General features: G+C 44.0%; 1 protein-coding gene across 5 annotated transcripts in view; it reads left to right on the forward strand.

The window, feature by feature from the left end:
* The first annotated feature begins 921 nt into the window (after nt 1–921).
* The window catches only part of pip5k1b (phosphatidylinositol-4-phosphate 5-kinase type 1 beta), a 150,224-nt gene continuing 132,833 nt past the window's right edge, over nt 922–18,312 (forward strand). For 2 of the 5 annotated variants that reach the window (XM_033018089.1, XM_033018088.1), the window contains exon 1: nt 922–1,089. The gene's annotated coding sequence lies outside the window, so the exon portion shown is untranslated. Of the gene's footprint in view, nt 1,090–1,752; nt 1,881–18,312 lie in introns of those variants that run through there. The other 3 variants (XM_033018091.1, XM_033018092.1, XM_033018090.1) reach the window with 3 other exon arrangements.

The raw sequence follows: 18,312 nt of genomic DNA on the forward strand, positions 1-18,312 counted from the left end.
AAAGTAATTGATTAATGTATTGGTTTTGTTGTCATTGAGCAAGAGGTTGGTGTTGTAGCACCACTCAACCAGGTGTTCTATCTCTCTCCCTTATGCCAACTCATCACCACCCATGACACAGTTGCGTCATCAGCAAATTTGTAGATGTCAATTTCTGAATGCAGGTTGTGGTTAATGAAGTGCCACAAGGACAGGTGTTGAGATGCCAATGTTTCTCAGTCTACGTCAATGGTCTGGGAGGTGGGAGTGCAAGTAATGAGAAGAATGTAGAGACTTCAAGGTTATGTTGACAAGCTTAGTGATTATGACATGGCAGATGGAATATAATGATGAAAACATGAAGTTGGCTTCTTTGGTAGGAAAAATTTAGAAAGCTGAAGTATTTTCCGAAAGCTGAGGGATTGTATGATGGTGTTCAGAGGGACCAGATCCACTTTGAACACCATCACCTTTCAATCCCTCAGCATCCTATATGAATCACTGAAAGTTAACATACAGGTAACAGCAGGCAATTGGGAAGGCAAACAGTATATGTTGCCTTTCATTGCAAGAAAATTGGAGCACAAGGGTGCGTTTGGCACCCTGCAAATATACAGGGCCTTGTTGAGAGTGCACTAGGCTATTGTGCACAGATGTGATGTCCCTGATCAAGGTAGGTTACACCTGTGACCGAGGGAGTGCAATAAAGGTTTACCTTTCATTAAAAGGGAAGCTGATCCTATCAACATTTTCAAAGGATGGTTAAAAAGGAATTGGAAGGGGAAACAACTAATTGAATGGGTCTTTCGATAAACCAAATGGTACTACCCCCCTCCCTCTCTCCCCTATGTTGTATAATTATCCGGTTTAGGTAATCTGCAGTTTTGCATTTTCAAACCGGCCACCAGAGGGAACACAGTGCAGCAGAATTTGTAACTTTCATTCCCGTACTGCGGCGCCAAGGACTGTCCAGTTCACAGCTGAAAGGAACTTACTTCTGTAGGAAGCTGTGTGCACACGAATTCTTCTTTCAGTTGAAAGTCAGTATTCAGCCTTGCGAGGGAAATCAAAACATTCCGGAGAAGTGAAACAGACCTTGCAGCAAGAACCGTGAGTTGTGACCTATTTTTTTTTTTAAATGCAAGCTCCATGAAGGAAATTGAGCTCTAGCTGTGGTTGAATGGGCTGTGAATTTTATGTCAGTTTTACTTGATAAACCTTGGTCATTTCGCCACGTTTTATGGAGGGAGGGAGGGAGGGAGGGGGAGATAACAGAGACGTGGTGTGTATAATATGATGAGAGTTCATCTTCGTCATTCAGCGTACAAAACGGGGAATGGTGGATTAATTTACTGCAAAAATCGGGGTCTGGTCCAGAAAATTAGAAAAATAGATACCTACAAACGAAATCTCCCTGCTAAATGAATAATGTGTACAACGAAGGCGGGAGGATGGTGTCGCAATGTGAAGATGTATACATGGGGGAAGCCTCATTCAGCGGTGTACGTAGCCCCCATAAACGGAGCGCCCGGCGGGGCAGCTGATACAGTCGGCGGGGCAGCTGATACAGTCTACAGCGCTGCTGCTGCTAGATCTGCGCTCGGCTGAGGGTTATCTGTGTTGAAATATGTTTATTTTCCACCTTATCAGCGGTGCAGCAGGTGGAGGGCTGGGCTCTTTCTGTGCACTGGCTGTCTGAGTGGAGGAAGGGGGTGGAAGATTGGTCCACACAACAATAGCTGTGTGTGTGTGTGTGAGAGAGAGGGGGCGGTGCACACAGGCCCGGCTCATCACATGCTCGGAGAGTGGGATTAGCGCTGGAAAGAGAGCAAGAACGGGGCTGGCCGGGGTGAAGCGGCGCTCACCTGGAGCAGGTGGGCACTGAGCGCTAAAGCGGACAGGTGAAGAAGAGAAGGCGTGGACAGTGGCGTGAGTGGATGGAAAGGGGCTAGGAGATGCAGAGCGTTATGGAGAAGAGTGGGGAGGTTAATGGAGGCAGAGTGTGGAGAGGGAAGATTGAGGGACTGTGGAGAAGAGAGGTGGATGGAGGGGACAGGTGAACGAGGAGTGAAGGTGGACTGGACAGGTGGACGTGGAGGGAGGTGCGATGGTGTGTATGAGTGAAGGAGGCATGGACGGAAGGGTAGATGAGGGAATAGGTGTTGGTGTGTGTGGATGGAGGGACGATGCGTGCGATGCGGGTGCTGTTGGGGAGTTTGGGGGGTGTAGAGGGGAAGAATGTGTAGAAGGACAATGTATGTAAGAAGAGGAATGAGTCGTGTTGGATGTATCTATAGATTTGTGCCATGCATGGTTATAGACCAAGTGTTTGCTCTATGTCAGGTCACGACAGTGTTTCCTTATAGTGATGTATGGAACAGTGCGTTACTTTAAAACAATTGTTGAGATTTAGTTATTCTGCTATTGTACTTTAATATTCATTTGCATTAAATGGATTATGTACTACAATCTTGTGCCATTCTGCTGTTTGGCATTTATTATATTTATTACATTATTGCATACACTGTTTACTCTGACCTTCATGTGAACAAGGAATTTCATTGCACTCTCCATATACGACAATAAACTAATCTGATTCTAGGAATTGTTAAGTGTTTGTCCATTGGTTTCTGGAAAACAAAATGAATTGATGAAATTGTTTCCAGGGTCTTATAAACTGCACTTTCTGCAGAAGAATCCTTGTTTTATGGTGTGACAAACTCTCTAACAGTAGTTGATTGAGGGTATCCTGTTGGTGAGTGGTTCTGTTTTAAATTCTACTCACAAAACCTGCCTCAATGTTAGTGACTATCACATGTCTTTTCAGGGAATGTAAAAGCTTCATGACATGAATTTGTTTTTGGCACGAGCCGTGGATTAGGTTTTGCTTTAAATTCTGTTTTTCGGACCTCAGTTTTTTTTACATGATACAAGTCTCTGTTTATTTCAGTTGATGGGTCATGCAGGTAGACAAGGACAGGTGAAGGAGGAAGGATCATTGTTTGAAGAAGGGAGCAGGGGCTTGAAGAGATATGAGAAGGAAGAAATTGATACATTTGCTGCATATAAATGCACTTGTTTATATCTAAATAAAAGGTTTCTGTTTTCATCAACTTATTCCAGTCGTCATAGTATAAATTGAGTTTATTGTGGCTTGTACAATATAATAGTCTTATGTTTTAATTTTTTTTTAATCTAATTCATTTACATTTTTTTTTAAATCTGCCTTTTGATCCCAGTTCACTGTTTTGAAATAGATGTAAATTTTTAATTTAGGAAGTAGAGGCTCTTTTTTTTTTCCAGATTGTTTTTGCCTAAACACATGCAAGCCAGATTAATCGTTTAGTGCATGGCATTAACTAGTTGCAGTGGTGTTGAAAAAATAAAGTAGGCATGATCTTTGTGTGCTTACGGAGTGATGCTAGTGTGCAACTTTCATGCTCAGAGCTCTTTACCTTTTTTTTAAATATGACTTTGAAATGAATTCTTACTTGCATAATTCTGCAGTTTTCATGATCCAAACTCTTTAGATCAGGTGGTTTGACCTTTATTTTGACTGGGTAGGGACAGATATCTTATTAATAGATTGGAACTTGTAAGTGTTATGAAACAGACATAGAGGTGACTTACAAATTGCCACTTCACATACGGCTGTACTTACTGGCCAAATAAGCTGGTAAAGATATGTTATCATAATAAAACAATAATACGTTGCTGCTTGCCTATAACTATGAATGTGAACATGAATATTTCCTACCAAACCCATGACCTCTGCCAACTGGAAAGACAAGCGGTAGGTGAGAGGGATCACCACCGCGTACATCTTCCCCTCCTTGTATGGAAGTCGCCATTCCTTCATCATTGCCATTTACAAATCTACTGGCTTCATTCCCAACGCCTACCAGTATGCCTCCACCAGAGGACCTGCATTGGTTTGAGAAGGTCAGCAGCATCACAACCTTGAGCATTTAGGGGTGGGCACTAACCTTGTTTGCGATGGGAAAAATTATAATATTTCTAATGGAGTTGAGAGTCCAACAATCATTGGGTTTTCAATAAGACTTGTTTCTTTTAAACTAGATGTTTGTTTTTTTTATAGAACTATTCCCGATCCCATCCCAATTGCGACATAGTGCATGCTAACACCAGATAATAATTGGTACACATTAGTCATGAGTTTTGCATAATTAAGTTCAGCAAAACAAGAAGTGATTTTATGTTTCTAGTCTGAGAAATTCTCAGTTGGGAGCTGTGGAAGGTGAGGTATAAAATCTCACCAAAAAGAAAGCCTTGGTACTGCACTTCAATATCACCTGGATATCTGTTCTTGAGAAGTCTGTAGTCAGACTTTGATATGAGACCTCACGACTCAAAGGGGAGAGTGCTAACTACTGAACCATGGCTGACATTTGGTACTGAAATAAATGCAGTATGCTCGGGATTCTTTCAGTTCGGGCTGCATGGTTGGCGTTGATGTTTCAGGTTGGTCACCCTTCACCAGAACTAAGGGGTAAAACAAGTTTAAAGTTACAGAAAGTGTGGGGAAGTGTGAAGAGAGCAAAAGGGAAGTTTGTGGTAGATCGAATCCAAAGAATATCAAATTTATACGTGGTGGTGATACCAGCTGAAAGATTGTGGTGATGCTGGAGAATAACAAAAGCTCTGTTTCGGCCCGAAACGTCGCCTATTTCCTTCGCTCCATAGATGCTGCTGCACCCGCTGAGTTTCCCCAGCAATTTGGTGTACTTTTGATATTCGAGCATCTGCAGTTCCTTTTTGAACACTCTATCTGGGGGTGTTGGGTTTGGTTTTGATAAGAGTTGAGTATTTTATTGTCATGTACATTGGAACAATGAAAATCTGAATTATTAGAAAAGGGGAGGGAGGAAAACATTCACAACATATGAGGTACAGGAAAGGATGGACATATCAGTTTTTTATTGAGTGATGGAGGCTGTAAAGAGAAGATGGTGGGCTATTCTTTATCCTGGAGACTGAATGACAATGTTCTGCAAAGCAGTCACCAAATCTGCTTTGGGTTTCTCTCACATAGACAGCCACACGTGAGCAACAAATGCTGTATGCTAAGTTAGAAGTGCAAGCGAGTTGTTGCTTTACAAGGGAGGACTGTCTGTGGCCTTTCACGGCAAGGCGGTTGCATGGGAAGGTGCAAGAAGAAGGGTGAAAGGTATTAATGGAACTGAAGGAATGGAGCAGGGTGCCATGGAAAGGAAGTTCCTTTTGAATGCTGAAATGGGAGACGATGTGTTTGGTCGAAGTTATCAGAAATTGCCCAGATCTGTTGAATGCAGAGGTTGGTGCGATGGGAGATGAGGATAAAGGGAATGTTAAAGATCGAAACAAATCTGGAGTAACTCAGCAGTTCAGGCAGCATCTCTGGGGAGAAGGAATGGGTGATGATTCTGGTCAAGACCCTTCTTCAGAATCCTCACTGTGCTCTGGTTAGCAGAAGTAGGGAATGAAGCAGATGTAGTTGAGAACAAGGTCACCTATGGTTAAGAAGATGTATGTCAACAGCACTGGTGTTGAAGATTGTATCACAAGAACAACTGCAGAGACTGAGAAACTGGGGAAATGGAGTAGTACCAGTGCGTGGTCGGTATGGGCCAGTTGGGGCCGAAAGGCCTGTTTCCATGCTGTATGGCTCTGAAGCCGGGAGGGAGGGGCGATGGGAGATGAGGATAAAGGGAATGTTATTGTACAAGTTATTGTAATGCAAGCTTATTCATGAGATGGAGGAGAGAAGAGCTGGAAATGGATATGGTGAAGGTGAGAGAGGGTTGAAACTGGTAAAGATCATAAAACCTTTGATTTCCAAACAAGAGTAGGAAGCAGCACCAATATGATTGGAAAAGGAGATGAAGAACTGAAATGGTTCCACATATAACACAAAGAGCTTGGTTGTCATTAGCTCCACTGGTTGAGATGAAGTGAACTGAGGTTACTGAGGTGTAGGCACTAAAGCAGGAAAGGGGAGAAAGTGTTTAATTGGGGAACAGAGGACATGGGTTCAAGGTGAAGGGGAAAAGATTTAATAGGAATCCGAGGGGTAACTTTTTCACACAAAGGCTGGTGGGTGCATGGAACAGCTGCCAGAGGAGGCAGTTGAGGCTGGAACTATCCCATTGTTTAAGAAGCAGTTAAACAGGTACATGGGTCAGACAGGTTTGGAGGGATATGGACCAAGAGCAGGCAAGTGGGACTAATGTAGCTGGGACATTGTTGGCAGTTGGGCCGAAGGTCCTGTTTCCACACTATATGACTCAAACCTGAGGCCAGAATTGGGAGTAAAAAGGCATTGCCGGGTTGTAAAAGGCTGCAGAGATTTGGTAGGGGTGAAACGCTAGAATTTTGGAGGGGAGGCTTTTTAAAATTTAGCCATTAGCTTGGTACAAATAACTACAAATGTTGGGGTCAGATGAGAGTTAACTCTTGGCAAGATTTCAGAGGAGAACAATCAGGGCTGATGCCCAAGGGTGTAAGCAACCGTTTGGGCATGATGACGACAATGGGAGAGAAGTAGTTACAGGTTAATTTCCCAGGTACAGAATCAATATTGCTTTAATTGATGTTTGACGTAAATTAATGTTTGCAGGCTTTGCCAGTTGTATCACGTGAGGGTGACAGGATTATGTCATGAGGTATACGTGTAAGCAGTTAAAATCAAATAGGTTTCGGGCCTTTCCAAGTTATGTCGTGTATGCTTATTTTGGGCAGCTTTTGTTGGAACCAGGACAGTAACTCGATTGTAAATGGACCTCCCCATAATAGTGGGTATTTTCATTGTTTAAATTTGTCCCATACAGAACCCCTTATTATTCCAACATTAATAGGTTAAACTTACTCACTGGTTTTAAAACCTCTCGATATGGCACCTGATTTAGCATTCATTTTGTTTCCCAAGTGTCCATGAGGAGCTTGCTGAATAGTTGTTTGTTTAAATTTGTCTCAATAATTTGCATACATATTAGTCAGTTTTGAATGTATTTAAATAGAACCTTTAAAAGTCCAAAGCAATATATCTGGGAACTTTTTAACTCCATCAGTGCTGGAATGCTGAATACTAGTGACACACAATTCCATTTATTTAAAACAAAACATGAGGCTTCTGGATTCTGTCATTTAATTTCATGGGCAGTATAGGATTAACACAGCTAATTGCCTGAGGTTGAAAAGGGGAACACTCTGCCATAAAAAGAGGAATCTGTGATTAATTTTCTATTTACCATACATTAGTTGAGACAGCTGGAAAAATTGTTTTGGGTTCTGAGCAAGTTTTTTTCAGATATCTATTATTGATAACAAACGTATACTTCTAAAACTAGAATTGCACATTAATACAAAAATTAGATACTGGAGATTTTGAAAAACTGAAATAAAAAGAGAAAATGGCATAAACACTGAGCAGGTCAGACAGTGGATTTGGAAAGAAGCAGTTAATGTTTTAGATCACAGGTCTCCAAACTATGGCCCACGGGCCACACCGGATTTTATCCGGCCCGCAGCAAGCTCTTAACACGTTCCGTGTGGCGAGCTTTTTTTTAAATCAAAAAATGTATTCAGTTATTAAAAATAATATTTAGAGTACAATAAAACAAACCACCACCATAATACACCAGCGGTCCCGGAAATCCTCCAGGGTGCCCTAGATTTTTTTTTCCCCTACGGCCTGCAAAAATGTGCCAAATATATAATGTGGTCCTCATGCTGAAAAGTTTGGAGGCCCCTGTTTTAGATCATTGGCTAGATTAGAACCAGGATATTGGGCAAGAATTTATTGTAATTGCTTTGGTTTCTTCCCACATCCCCAAGCTGTGCAGATTGGTGGGTTAATTAGTACTATAAATTGCCCTAAGTGCATTTTGATGTTAAACTGTAGGTGTGGGAGGTTGGAAATTAATGTGAGTTTGGAGACAAAGGTTGAAGAGAAATCCGTGAGGGAATGTGGTTGTTCTGTGAGCTGGCAGAATTTGATGGGGAAATTACCATCAGCGTCATGAAGAGTTATGGAAAGTGGGTGATAGCTGGTCGAAACAGATTTGCAAGAGTCTTGCACAAAACGGCATGTTTGAACCCCTCCTGGAATTTAACTGGGCTAGTTAATTTATATTAATGATAGGATTATTGTTTGCATACCACCACCTTGCCTTTAAACACCGCACATCCACCTAATTAATTCCAGTAATATATAAATATATTTAGTTTAGACACAAAATGCTGGAGTAACAGTGGGACAGGCAGCATCTCTGGAGAGAAGGAATGGAGGACGTTTTGGGTGGAGACCCTTCAGAAGGGTCGTTCGTCAGAAGGGACCCATCTGAAGAAAGATCTTGACCTGAAATGTCACCCATTCCTTCTCTCCAGAGATGCTGCCTGGCCCGCTGAGTTACTCCAGCATTTTGTCTATCTTTGGCTTAAACCAGCATCTGCGGTTCCTTCCTATACTTATTTTGTTTAGTTTAGAGATACGGCGTGGAAACAGGCCCTTCTGCCCACCGAGTTCGTGCCGACCAGCGATCCCCGCATATTAACACTTTCCTACACTCACTAGGGACAATTTACTTTTATACAAGCCAATTAACCTATAAACCTATACATCTTTGGAGTGTGGAAGGGAACCGAAGATCTCTGAGAAAATCCACGTAGTCATGGGGAGAACGTACAAACTCCATATAGACAGCACCCATAGTCGGGATTGAACGCGGGTCTCTGGCGCTGTGAGGCTGCAACTCTACCACTGTGCTGCCCTATAATTGCTGGAATTTTTACAGGAGAATAAGGATTTTGTATCCTTACTGTGACTTCACATTTTGCTTTCAGTAACTTCCTAAAGTTCAAATTTCAGGATAATGTTTCAACTGTAGCTTCATCGGGGAATCTGTCTTGCTTCTGAATCAAAAGATTCTTAGTTTGAATGCCAATCCATAGACTCGAGGAAATTGGTCAAGGCCAACATTCGAGTCCAGTGCTGAGAGAGCAGCAGATGCTATCTTTTGATTGGGATAGTATATTGTGGCTCTTTCTTTTCTCCCAGATGGATTAAAAAAAAATCCAAATGCATTACTTCAAACACAACCAGATCACTTGTGCTGGTGAATGTTTATCCCTGAATCAACACACCTTTGGAAAAAGATAATCCAGTCATTAACAGTTTCCTCCCACATTCCAACGGCGTGGGTGGGTAGATTAATTGGCCCTTAGTGCTCGTAAATTGCCACTAGTTCATAGGGTGAGTGATAGAAACCGAGGAGAAGAATTGATGAGAATGTAAAGAGAATCAAATAATGGAATTTGCCTAAATGGGTGGTTGGTAGTATTGTAGCCCACAGCCTTTGTCTCCACCCATATTTGTTCCATGACTCTGACATTTGTTGTTAATGGGATCTTGCAGCATGTAAATTGGCTACCACCTTCCCTCTATTATGTCAGTGAATACATTCTCAGAAGGGACCTCACCACCAAAGATCAGAGAGCTCTATGATGTTTGCTCAACACTAGTACCTTATTTATTACCACATAACACACTTCACCACAAAGTTTATCAGAAGGTCAAAACAAGGAAATTCTCCATGTACACCTGTTGACGGAATGGAGGATTTGCGTTATGATGTGTTGAAGGGTACAGAAAGATGCAAAGGGACTGTCAGTCGTTCTTCATTGCTACTGGAAGTTCATAGTCAAATATATTCTGAGGAAATTTGTGGCAGTGTCTTTTTTTTAATGGAAGTACCAGTGATGTGTCTAATTGTCTTGCAGAAGGGAGGTGAAAGAACAATGTATTTGCCATTTCCATCATGGGAGACTGGGTTGGAATGGGTCGCCCAGCCCTGTTTCCTTGAGTGCAAATTCTCAAAACTGAACTCAAAGGAAACGTTGTAAGGTGGGGTTTGTGTCAATAACCCCGGCTGTACTTTGAGGGGTTCAGGTGGGGTTGTTGAGAAACAAATGTTGATTGGACAGATGCAATAAATTGTATTAACAGCAACTTGGTATTTAGCATAGAATTTTTAAGGTAGTATCCAGAAGCCTGGGTTGTTCATTTTTTGGGGGGGGAAATTGAATTCCTTACTGATATCCAGTAAATTCAATTACATTTGGAAAGTTGGTAGCAGCAATGATATCAAAGCTATCAGAGTGAGTGTGTGAATTTTTTTTTACCATATCTCCCGGCAATGAAGATGCTATTTTTCTTTACCGAAAAATAAGGCACGAAAATGTACCTGTGTCTTGGAGGCCAAAGGTCAGGTTGTTAGCCGAGCTACTGAGACTTGGCTATCCAGAATGATGTTGCTGTACTGAGGTATAGCCAAATCTATCCCTCATTGCTGGCAGCTGATGGGAAGCAGCTGTGAAGTAGGAAGCAGCTGTAAAAGGACAGCGCCACTGGGGGGAGGGGAGGGGAGAGTTCATTTCACAGCATGTGGGGAGTCTGGCCTGGGTCAGTACGGCTAGCACAAAGTAGTAAACTTGGCTGGGCCGCCAAGGGTAAAGTTGCGGGGTGGGCTGGAGCGTTGAGAAGGAGGGGGTCGAGGAACATGCCAGCAACTCACTCAGTAGCTCGGGTGGTTGTGAGCGGCCGCTGGGACCGGACAGCGGAACTGGCTGCCACCTCAGCGCCTTCTGCCGGCCCGCCCGCCCGCCAGCCAGCCACGGTGTCCTTTGGCACAGGCACAACTGGTGGAGGTGGTGGTTGGCAGGTCGCTACTGGGCGGAAGGCTGGCTGCTCTGTCCCGGGCTCTCTCTCTATCCCTCTCCCCGTTATGTGACCATCCTGAGCCAGGAAGTCCCCGTCCCTCAGACCTGAACCGCACAGCACATTGTGGGACAGGCGAAGATGGAGGCTCCCCGCTCCTCATTGCCTCCTTGAAGGAGTTCACATCTTCCGTTCTACTGACCAAACCAAGCCCTTGATCCTGTCCCATCAGCCCTTTTTCAACATTTAGCAACTCAAAATGGGATTGCATTTTAATTGCCTGGAAATATGGTAATTTTTTTTTTAAATAGCCTGGTTCATTCGCATTTTCCACCAGGATATATGCTGAAGATAGACACAAAAACCTGGAGTAACTCAGCTGGTCAAACAGCATCTCTAGAGAAAAGGAATAGGTGACTTTTCGGGTCGAGTCCCTTTTTCAGACTGTCCTTGCCCATTGAGTTGTATGTGACCCCAGACACAATCTGGCTCCTAACGTATTCTGAAAATGGTCTGAAAAGTGACTCTGTTCAGCGGCAGTTAGTAATGGGCATTACATGCTGGCCTAGCCAATTTATGCCTTTCCAACAAACATTTTAAAAGGAAACGGATAAATAATTGTAATGTTTTCGGACCAGAATCCTGGAGGAGGACTGGAAAGGATGCTGAGAAACACTTCACCATCTTTGCGACTGTCCTTTTTACATGCAGTGTGTGCTGTTAATTCTGTGGCGCAGCTGTGGAATATTTGACGGGTTAGACCCACAGCAGTCAGTCAAGTTGCCAGGCAACAGTATGTGCAACCTTTTGTTTTCTCCCCCATTAGTCATGATACCAGGTAAGAGGGGTCAGGAGCGTTGGCTTCTCCAGCCTTGTGCCATTTAATCACTGGGTTTAGTATTTTGTCTTTCTTTCTTTGCTCCAACTATGGAGGGTAATTTTTCTACCCTGTTTTCCCGGTATGGCGCAATTAGATTGCAGGGTTCCATTTTTATACTTGTAAAAGTAATGGGTATAAGATTCCTTACAGGTACTACTTTCAGCCTCGAGGTTGATCAGCACCAAAACATTCTGTTCACTGGGAATTGGTTGGAAGGCCAAACGAGAATGTAAAATACCAACACGGGGAGCGTGAGAAGGAATGAACAGATTTGCATTTTTTCCCTGCCTTGTTCCTACCTCTGGGCATCCCCACTCATTCTGCAGCCGATCCTTAAAAAGCATTGGAATGTAAGAGACGTAGCAACTGATTTGCACTCGATGGGTTTCTGGATGCAACAACGTAGTAATGACTCACTACATTGTCTTAATGTGTTGAAGGTTTGTTTGTAGAAGACTTACCTTGCCGCCTCCATGAATCATGTGGGACGAGACCTGGGAAGTGTATAGGTTTGACCCACAATATCTGGTGATCCTTACAAGTTAAGGGCTTGTCCCACTTGGGCGTCATTTGCGCGTCACGCAGGTGGCGCATCACGTGCACTTCACGATGCGTAATGATGACACGCAAATGACGCCAAGTGGGACAGGCCCTTCACGCATCTGAAACTTTGAGCTACTCAAACTGTGTATTTCAAGCTGAGTCCCCCAGTTTAATTTAGTGTTTTAGTTTTAGCTTTCAGAAATTCTAGGAGCAGAATAAGGTCATTTGGCCCATCAAGTCTGCTCCACCATTCAATCGTGGCTGATCTATCTTTCCCACTCAACCCCATTCTCCTGCTTTTTTTTAGTTCAGTGATACAGCGTGGAAACCACTGAGTCCGTGCCAACCAACGATCCCTGCACACGAACACAATCCTACACGCACTAGAAACAAGTTACAATTTTCGCCCAAGCAATTAACCTACAAACCTGTATGTCTTTGGAGTGTGGGAAAAGATCAGAGCACCCAGAGAAAACCTACGCAGCACCTGTAGTCAGGATTGAACCCAGATCTCTGGCACTATAAAGCAGTAACTCTACCACTGCACCACCATGCCGCCTTCTCTTCTATAAATGTCTGTGATCCTATAAAACACCTATGAGGCACATTTGGATATTTTGTGATCATATTATTTACAAGTGTGTGGTGTTGCCAACTCCAAAGTCCAAATTATCTGCAGCCTGTCAACGAGGAAACGCCCGGCTAATCACATATTAAGGCTGTCAAAGTCCGATAGGGGCTGGGAGGTGCCTCTATATGAACCAAAGACTTGACTGATACAAAGTGTTATTTCTTCTCAAAAGGGAAAGATTTGCTGAGGTCATCTCTCAATATCTTAATTAGCTGTTCCAAGAGCATTGAAAGACAAAGTTAACACACTCGTGCCTCTGGCATATATCTCATGGAGATCTGTCTTGTGGGCTGCACTTCTTTTGGGAATTGGTCAATGCAGATCAAAAAAGATCCAACAGGAAAGTTGAATTTGATCAAGGCTACCCTTGCCCATGTGGTTTAGGGCAACTTCAAACAAGCAATCAACCATACTAGGAACAGGTACTTCAATGCAATTTAGAATTCCTCTTTTGGGGATTTGGTTTGTAAGCAGAGCACCCCTAGGAAATGTTGGGAGATGTGAAGAACATGTCAACTCCACACAAACTGCACAAGAGGTTAGGATTGAACCCGGGTCTGTAGATCTGTGGGGCCGCACTCTATTCCCTATGTCACTGTGCCAGCTTCTCTGAAAATATGTCACCAAGATATTTGGAGATTATGGGGTGATAGATTTATAGTAAATAGTTTTGAGTATTTTATGGAGAGAGTGAGACGCACATTGAGATTAAAGGGTGGTGTTTGAAGCTTGGAGCTTCAGGTGTGATCGCCACAGTGATTGATGATGGAGTGATTAAAAGCTAGAAGCAGAGAAACACAATTCTGGAAGGCGATTAGATAATAGGACACGTGAGATCAAGAAGCAATTCGGAAATAAGATGGGAGTCCTATGTTGCTGCCAAATGTGGACGTGCTCTGGGTTAATTCAATCATTTATTTAGGATCTGAACATCACTGGAAATTTTCACTGTGCTGATGGAGAAGGACTTGGAAGGTTTGGACCAACAACGATGAAGGAATAGCAAAACAATTTCCATGTCAGTTTGGCATATTCTGTAGAGAGGTGCCTACAGGTAGTGGTAGAAGTTGAGAGTTTGGGAGCAGTCCAGGCAAGTAACCATTGTCCATTTTGTAGATGGTGCACACTGTAGCCGCAGGGTGCTGGTGGTGGATGAGGTGTCAGTTTAAAGTGTGTTGCTATGTGCTGCATGGTGTCATGCTTTTTGAGAGTTGTTGGAACTGCATCCTTTCATCCCTGACATTTCTGGCTTGTGCCTAATTGATGATAGAAATGGTTTAAGTGTTGCGTGGTGTGTCACACCCAGCCTCTGACCTTGTCACCGTATTATGTAGCTGTTCCTGGAGACGCAAAGAACTGCAGATGCTTGTTTACCAAAAAAGACATTGGGGGCTGGATTAGCCCAGCAGGTCAGACAACGTGTAGGAAGGAACTGCAGATGCTGGTTTAAATTGAGATAGACACAAAAAGCTGGAGTAACTCAGCGGGACAGGAAGCATCTCTGGAGGGAAGTAATGGGTGACGTTTTGGGTTGAGACCCTTCTTCAGACAACATCTCTGGAGAACATAGGATAGGTGTAGCTGGTCCTGTTGAATTTATTAATGGTGACCCTACAATGTTGAAGACCCTACAATGTTGATTGTAATGCCATTGAATGTCAAGGGTGGTAGTTAGGCACTTGTTGGAGATGGTCATTTCCTGACACTTTTTCAGGGGAATCAATGTTATCTGCCATTTGTCAGTGTGTTTGAATTTTGTGCATGTCTTGCTGCAGGCAGGCTTGGACTGCATCATTTGCTGAGTCATTGCGAATTAAATTGAACATTGCACAATCACCAGCAAGCTTCCCCAATTTGGACCTTGTGATGGAAGGAATGTCCTTCCATTGATGATGATGGGGGGCCCTGGGAGAATCCCAGGAGGTATTCCTGTGGCTGTGATGTTTGACCTCAACCATCTTCCTACTTGTGAGGTATGACTTAACCGCTAGAGGGCTTTCCTCTGTTTTCACTTTAACTGGACCAACTTGATTCCACACTCTGTCACATGAAGGCTTGACATGAAGGAGAGGCACTCTTCCCTTACTAATGGCATTCTATTGCATGGTTTGTGTCTGGACTACGGCTGTGATGAGATCTGGGGCCAACAGGTGTTGACAAACCCAAGATCTCCATCAGGTGCTTGATAGCATTGTCAATATTTTTTTTTGCTAACGTTGAGGGTACACTGGTAATTTGTCAGAATGAGATTGTCCTGCATTTTATGAGGAAAGCGTACCTGAATGGTTTTCCATGTCGGGTAAATGCCACCATTGTAACTAAGAGCAGTTTTGCTTGAGTCACGGCTAGTTCTGGAGTGCAGGTCATCCGTGTTACCAACAGGGATGTTGTAGAGTCTTGTAGTTTGTGCAGCTTTTAGTGCTCTGTTGTTTAACGATAACACATGGAATTGTTTGGAGACTGGCGTCTGTGATATGGTGTATCTGGACTTTCAAAAAGCCTTTGACGAGGTCCCACACGAGGTCACTGCAAAACTAGAGCACTTGGTATTGGGGGTAGCGTATTGGCATGGAGAGAGAACTGGTTGTCAGACAGGAAGCAAAGAGTAGGAATTAAACAGGTCCTTTTCAGAATGGCAGGCAGTGACTAGTGGAGTGTCGCAAGGCTCTGTGCTGGGACCCCAGTTGTTTACAATATTAACGATTTAGACTAGGGAATTAAATTAACATCTCCTAAATTTGCGGATGACACCAAGCTGGGTGGCAGTGTGAACTGCGAGAAGGATGCTATGTGGTTGCAGGGTGACTTGGACAGGTTGGGTGAGTGGGGAGAAGCAAGGCAGATGCAGTACAATGTGGATAACTGTGAGGTTATTCACTTTGGTGGCAAGAACAGGAAGGCAGATTATTATCTGAATGGTGTCAAGATTATAAGAAGGGTAGGTGCAACGAGACCTGGGTGTGCTTGTACATCAGTCACTGAAGGTAAGCAGACACAATGCTGGAGTAACTCAGCGGGACAAGCAGCATCTCTGGAGAGAAGGAATGGGTGATGTTTTGGGTCGAGACCCTTGTTCAGTCTATCTTTGATTTAAACCAACATCTGCAGTTCTTTCCTACACACTGAAAGTATGCATGCAGGTACAGCAGGCAGTGAAGAAAGCTCATGGCATATTGGCCTTCACTGTGAGAGGATTTGAGTTTAGGAGCAAGGAGGTCCTACTGCAGTTGTATAGGGCCCTGGTGAGACTGTACCTGGAGTATTGTGTGCAATTTTGGTCTCCGAATTTGAGGAAGGACATTAGGAGTGTAGCGTAGGTTCACCAGGTTCATTCCCAGGATGGCGGGACTGACATATGATGAAAGAAAGGGTCGACTGGGCTTGTATTCACTGGAATTTAGAAGGATGAGAGAGGATCTTATAGAAACATATACAATTCTTGGAGGATTGGACAGGCTAGATGCAGGAAAAATGTTCCCGATGTTGGAGTCCAGAACCAGGGGTCGCAGTTTAACAATAAGGGGTAGGCCATTTAGGACTGAGATAAGGAAAAACATTTTCACCCAGAGAGTTATGAATCTGTGGAATTTGCTGCCACAGAAGGCAGTGGAGGCCAATTCACTGGATGTTTCCAAGAGTTAGATTTAGTTCTTAGGGCTAAGGAAATCGAGGGATATGGTGGGAAAAAGCCAGAACGGAGTACTGATTTTGGATGATCAGCCATGGTCACATTGAATGGTGGTGTTGGCTCAGAGCTGAATGGCCTACTCCTGCACCAATTTTCTATTTTTCTATGATGAGCAAATGGAGTTGGAGCATGGGGAATGACATTAATATCATGGAGCAGACATTATGAATGATCTCAGATTTACAAGGGATGCTGGCCACCTCCTTAGAAATGTCAGGAGCTACAAGACTGCAGATGCTGGAATCTTAAGCAAAACAAATCAAATTGCTGGAGTGACTCAGCCAGTCGGGCAGCATCTGTGGAGTGAAATGGAAAATTGACTTTTTGGGTCCGGACCCTTCAGCAGACTCCATTTCTGCAGCTGGTCTGTGGATGAGTTGGGTCATAAGTGATGGAAATTATATGGGAATCAGTAGTCTTGGCCACGGTATAGATATTTGCAAGGGGAAATTTCAGGTTGGCAATCTTTCAAAGAGTTCAAATAGATTTTTCAAATGCATGGAAGATAGACACACAAACCTGGAGCAACTCAGCGGGACAGGCAGCATCTCTGGAGAAAAGGAATGGGTGACGTTTTGGTTTGAGACCCAGAAGAAGGGTCTCGACCCGAAAAATCACCTTTCCTTTTCTCTAGAGATGCTGCCTGTCCCGCTGAGTTACTCCAGCCTTTTATGTTTATCTTTGGTTTAAATCAGCATCTGCAGTTCCTTCCTACACTTAAAGATGCATGGAGACGGGGTGTGGAGCAAAAGGGTGAAAGATGAGGAGAATACAAGGTGATGGTACAGATTTCACTGGCCAGAATATCAGGTAGAACTCTCCTGTTCTTCTTTGGGATAGGGCCATAGCAGTATTTGCACCCACCATGGGGGGAAAAGTGTAACGCTCTGCAGCGTGAGACGAGCAGACAGTTGCATATCAGATTTTGTGCTTCATCGTCAGGAGCAGGTCTTGACGAACAGCCTTCGAATGTGAGCTGTGAGAGCACTACCATGGCCAGTAACAAAGAATGAGGATTGCAGTATCTGAGTTCAGCTAAAAGTCATTGAATTGTGTGGGGATTTTTGAACTTGCTGGAACCGAGATCCAGCATGTTACAAATGATGCTGTGCATTCTCAAGGATGCCATTGACGATGGGTCCTCTGGGCTGTAATGTTTGTCCTACTCGTGAGTCTTTGGCTCACAACAAATAAAGTTGCATCCAGCCCCACATAAAACAGTCTCACTGGGAAATCTAACCTTTTGAACCAGATTTAGTGTTTGGGAATTTCTTTTTCTTTTTGATAGGGAAAATGGTCCGAACAACTTGTATTAAACTATGCACTGTTTTTAAGTTTAACTAAACTAAGTGGGACCTGTTGGGTCATAGTCACACAGGAGGCCTGGTCCCCCAACGTAATATTCCACCACTCACCCGTTCCCCCAACGCAATATTCCACCACTCACCCGTTCCCCCAACGCAACCCGTTCCCAAGCGCAATAGTCCACCACTCACCCATAGCCCCTAACTGTGCATTTCCCTCATCCCCGACCACTCCCTCCCCTCCTTCATCCTCCCTACTCATTCCCCTCTCTTCCTCCCCTCCCCAATCCCTCCCTCGCCTCTCCTTTTCCTTTCCCCTCCCCTCAGTCACTCCCTCCCTCCATAACTCATCTCCCCTCCCTACCCCCTCCTGACCTCTCCCTCTGCCCTCCTCGCCCTCTATTCCCCACTCCCTACCTCCCCCACTCCCCCCTCCTCTCCCTCTATTCCCCCTCCTCCCCACACTCCCTCCTCACCTCCACCACTCCCCCCCCCCCCCTCTCCCTCACTACCCCCTCTCCCTCACTACCCCCTCTCCCTCACTACCCCCTCTCCCTCAATCCCCCCCCATCT

This window comes from Amblyraja radiata, chromosome 3 (genome assembly GCF_010909765.2).
Source record: "Amblyraja radiata isolate CabotCenter1 chromosome 3, sAmbRad1.1.pri, whole genome shotgun sequence".
Taxonomy (NCBI): domain Eukaryota; kingdom Metazoa; phylum Chordata; class Chondrichthyes; order Rajiformes; family Rajidae; genus Amblyraja; species Amblyraja radiata.